The sequence below is a fragment of the Salvia hispanica genome, chromosome 2 (genome assembly GCF_029641045.1).
Source record: "Salvia hispanica isolate PSC_SH4W2 chromosome 2, Shi_PSC_v1, whole genome shotgun sequence".
Classification (NCBI taxonomy): domain Eukaryota; kingdom Viridiplantae; phylum Streptophyta; class Magnoliopsida; order Lamiales; family Lamiaceae; genus Salvia; species Salvia hispanica.
Window position 1 is genome coordinate 20,669,929 of NC_142693.1, and position 5,142 is coordinate 20,675,070.

The window sequence follows — 5,142 nt, forward strand, 5'->3', positions numbered from 1 at the left end:
ACGATCCAACCGATAAGGCTTAACTCAAATGCGGCATGTTAAAGAAACCCTTAATTCAAACATGGATCCCATTTGCTACATTCTCACGTGCACATACGATAACAATATGATAACGACATGAACCAAACATGACACAAAACGTTTCATGCGTGTCATGGATGAGATATGACCTGACAACGGCACGGTAGTGAAGGTTGTGCCATGATATGAAAACGACGTAAGAAAAGTGAGAAAATCATAACCTGCTTTTAAATCTAATAAAATATTTAAAATAAAATAAATAAGAAGTTAAAATAATTACGATAATAATTACTACTCCCTCCGTCCCATAAGAATATGCACTCTTTTCTTTTTGGTTCGTCCCACAAGAATATGCACTTTTTAATTTTGAAAAGTTTTTTTTCTCTATTGAGGTGGGACTCATTATCCACTAACAATACTTAATACTTTTTCCCTCTACATCTCTCTTGTTTACCAATTTTGCATTAAAACACGTGTCAAAATGCATATTCTTTAGGGACGGGGAGAGTATGATTTAAGAATATAAAATAATTATGATAATAATATGAATTTTATGAACTAATTATCCGAACCCAACACAAAATTATCCTATAAGGACAAAAATATAGTACGGTACAAAATTAATCACACTGCAAAACTTTTCTAGTCTTGATTTCTTGTTTTCGTGCATGGATCACATGGACGGAATTGTGACTATATATTAAGGTGGCGTTCGGTTGTCATGACTAATTATCATGAGACTATCCATCTAGGATTAAGTTGTGGGATTATTTTAGTTGGTGGGGGAGGCTATGACTAATAATCATGAAACTATCCATCTAGGATTAAGTTGTGGGGGTCAATCTTATAAACCAAACATGATACATATTTAATCATGAGATTTAGTCTTGCCAACCGAACATCCCGTAAATGAGTTAGCGTCTGGCTTCGCAGCAACTGCTGCTTGGGTCGTAAGTTCCATTTTGGATTGTTCACCCCTAGTGAGTTAAATATTCAACTTTGAATATTTTGATAACCCACAATTTATATGAGATTACAAGGGTCGTGTTAGGGTAATATTAATTTACAGTAATAACTATTCCATTCGTCCTCCCAACTAAGTTGAGACATAACTTTGGACAATGTGATTAAGAAATTATGTTGAAAAATAGGAGAAAGGAATACAGTAGGAAAAAAAAATTGTTATATATATATTTTTAACATACAAAATTGAAATTAGTTATTATTTTAAATTAGTTAGTTATTGATATGCACACAATTAGCATAAAAACAAGGAAAAGGAGAGAGAATATTTATGTAACTGTGATTGTTTGGACAATAGCATAAGAAAAAGGAGAGAGAATATTTATGTAACTGTGATTGTTTGGACAATATCATAAAGACAAGGAAAAGGAGAGAGAATATTTATGTAACTGTAATTGTTTGGACAATATACCTAGTCAACTAAATTTTTATGCACGCCCAATTAATGTAATTACTATACGACCACATAATAAGTATCTCTCCTTCTCCAATTATGATAAGAAAACAGCCCACTAAATTTTTATTAAATCCTTATCCTCATTCCTTACAAAGCATCCCTAACCTATTTCTATGTGAATGTAAAATTGTCTATAAATTAAAAACCTCTTTCAATTTCAAATTGTAGATGCCAATTTTTCAACAATAGAAATTCGTGAGAATTAGAGTTAGTTCGATTACTTTTCTAATTGTTTTGATTTATAGTTTTCGTAGCATGGATGCATCTACGGTTGTAGTGATTGTATTTGGGTCTATTATCTTAGTAATATTTGTCTTGATCATGAGTTGTTCCTCGGCAAGTCAGAGAGCCGCCACTGCCGGCGACGTCGAGAAAGGCGTAAGCAAAGAAGGCAAGGATGGCGGCATGACTTTTGTTGGATTATGGGCGGCCCCAACAACCGCCGGAGGAGGAGGCTGCGGTGGTTGCGCTTGTGGAGGCGGTGGCGGCTGCGGCGGCGGTGGCTGTGGTGGTGGCTGTTGAGCATAGTTTATTGTTACTATAAATATTTTGTGTAGTTTATTTAATCTTTTATTTCTTTGATTTAATTTGGAATGAAGTAGTGTGTTAAAATTTTAGATGCTAGTACTACACTTGTTGATTAACAAATATTGATCATTATTTTGTGGATAGGTTAGATTGTTATCGAGTCAACCTGATAATGATCTGCTAGGATTTGGCTTGATATGTATCAACACATACTATAAATATGTGTGGAGTCTCTCATATTATTCATTCAAGAAATATCAACTCAATTTATCCTTTATCATTCATTTATGTCTTATTGTCCCTTTATCTTTTCTTGCAAGTCTTCTTCTACGCTCAAACCCTAGTTGAACGATAATTTGGCTGCTCGACGAGACCAATCCCATGAATGATCAGATATCATCTCGACAATCTCTTGTTATTATTCCTCGATACGAGTCAACTCGTATCATGATCCAACCGATAATTAAGGCCTAACTCAAACGCGACATGTTAAGGAAACCCTCAATTCACACATGAATCCCACCTGTACATTCTAACTAACCTGCACACGATTCAATAACAATATGACAACAACATGAACCAAACATGACACAAAATATTTCAGGTGTGTCAAGGGTGAGATATGACCTGACAACGGCCCGGTAGTGAAGGTTGTGCCTTGATATGAAAACGACGTATGAAAAGTTAGAAAATTACAACCTGCTTTTAAATCTAATAAAGTATTAAAAATAAAATAAATAAGAAATTAAAATAATTACGAATAATAATAGGAATTATTAACGGATTATCAGGATCCAACACAAATTATTACTACCTCCGTCTCTGAAAGTTTGTCCTATTTTTCCATTTCCGTCCGTCCTCAAAGTTTGTCCAATTTCACTTTTACCATTTTTGGTAGTGGACCATATATTCCATTAACTCATTCTTACTCACATTTTATTATAAAATTAATATATAAGTAAGACCCACGATCCACTAACTTTTTCAATTCACTTTCCATTATATTTCTTAAAACTTATGTCGAGTCAAAGTGTGACAATATTTGGGGGACGGAGGTAATATGTACTTGTTATGTTGACCCGATAAGGATACAATATATAACACGGTACAAAAATATTCACACTATGTTTTCTGTGCATCGTCGCATGAATGGAATTGTGATTATATTAATTGCGTTAGCGTCTGGCGTCGCAGCAATTCATCAGTTGGATTTGTTTGAGTGCATATTCACTATCAAAATTTAATTTGTTTTTTCCTTTACTGAATTTTTTATATTCGAAGTGAAAGACCAAAATTTGATAAAATTTAATTGAAAAAAAAATTATTTTAATTTTCATTCAAAGAAAACACTTTTTTTCTAGTAACATAAGCAGTTCGCTACAGTTCATTGGAGCATTCCATCGAATAGTTTCTGGGCACTTGTAATCTCTTTTTTTTTTTTTTGTGCGAAAGTGCGGTGTGCTATTGACCTTTAATATGTATGAGGTTAAAGGTCGGATTGCAGTTCCATTGTTATGAGATATATTTAAAATTGTGACAATTTTTGTGGATGGACCGATAATTTTTAAACTAATTAATCCTAAAAATATTTTGGACAATTTTGAATTGGGCAGTCCAATAGAACTTTAAAGCTAAGTCACAAATAGGCCCAACTCCATGTTATATTATTACGATTACTATAACATTTTCCACAACAACAACAACATCACAACAAACATGTTTGTGGATTCAATCATCAGATCAAAAAATCGTTTTTTTTAGAACTTAAGTTATAATATACAATATCCATATTACAAGAACTTATCAATATCCATTAAAAATCCTAAACCATAATAAGCATTTTCACAAAAATATCAAGTGAAGTAGTACTAAATTATTCGGAAAGCAACAAACATATCTTGGAAGTTAATTTTAAAACCCGGAATATTAACAGTATGGTCGGATGCCATATAGCGTTTCTTATGACACAAAGCGACATCGTTTTATTCTCATTGCTTCTTATTAAAATCTATTGAAAATACACGCTAGCATCCATCCACACACGTCGATAACGTTTTTCATATCATCATAGTTGAGTTATTTCTAATTTTGGACAAAGAACCTGTAACGCTCCACTTTTTTCAAACCCTAATTTTCGGGTTATAAAGTTTTTGCATTAAATGCCTTAAATGCTATGATATGTGGATTATTTGATGAGTAATTAATTGCATAGTGTCTTTGTGACCTAATTGCGTATGAGATTTGATATTGAGTTGAATAGTCAACTTGTTGAAATGTTGACGTGGCTATTGAATAGTAAAAGATGGAAAAATATGACGTGGCCGTTGAAAGGTCAATGCGATGAGAAAAGAGGAGGAAATAAGGAGATGATTGATTGGGTATGAATTTTTGATGCGGAGAAATATAATTGTGGGTGAATTATTTTCCTAAGGGATGAGTGAGAATGAAATAGGAGCATTATTGAAATATGTGGAATTTTCGGCCATCATGATTATTGGAGAAGAAATAATATTATTCTTGGATTTAATTATTTGTTTGGGATAATTATCCAAATTAAATCCAAAGTCCAAATACTCTATAATTCCTACATGGAATTTTCGAATTCCACTTTAATTTTTCCCATGAGATTTTCGAAAATCTCATATATTGGAGAAAAGGGAATTATTTATTTTATTGATCCCTTATTTATTCTATTCCATGAATAAATATAAATATGCTAGAATATCCTAGCATATCTTGCCAAATCTAAGAAGATATTGTCATATCCTAATTAAATTAGGATTTGAATTTATTCCTTGTTGGAAGAAGGAAATACACGCCACTTTTGGCTATATTTGGGGAGATTTAATTATTTATTCTTGCTCCGTGATATATTATTCTACTCCGTGAAATATTTGAATTAAATCATAGGCTAAATAAATAATCCTATAATTTTCTAAATCCTCTTTCTTCTCAACCAATTCAACGCCATTTCCCCAATATCTCTCCCAAATCTTTTATTTACTTAATTATTGGGATATTATTATTTTGGCACTCTATAAAATAAGAGAGAGATCAAACCCTAGAGATCAACAACCGGCGTCTCCCACTCCCCCAATATTTTCGAAATTCTC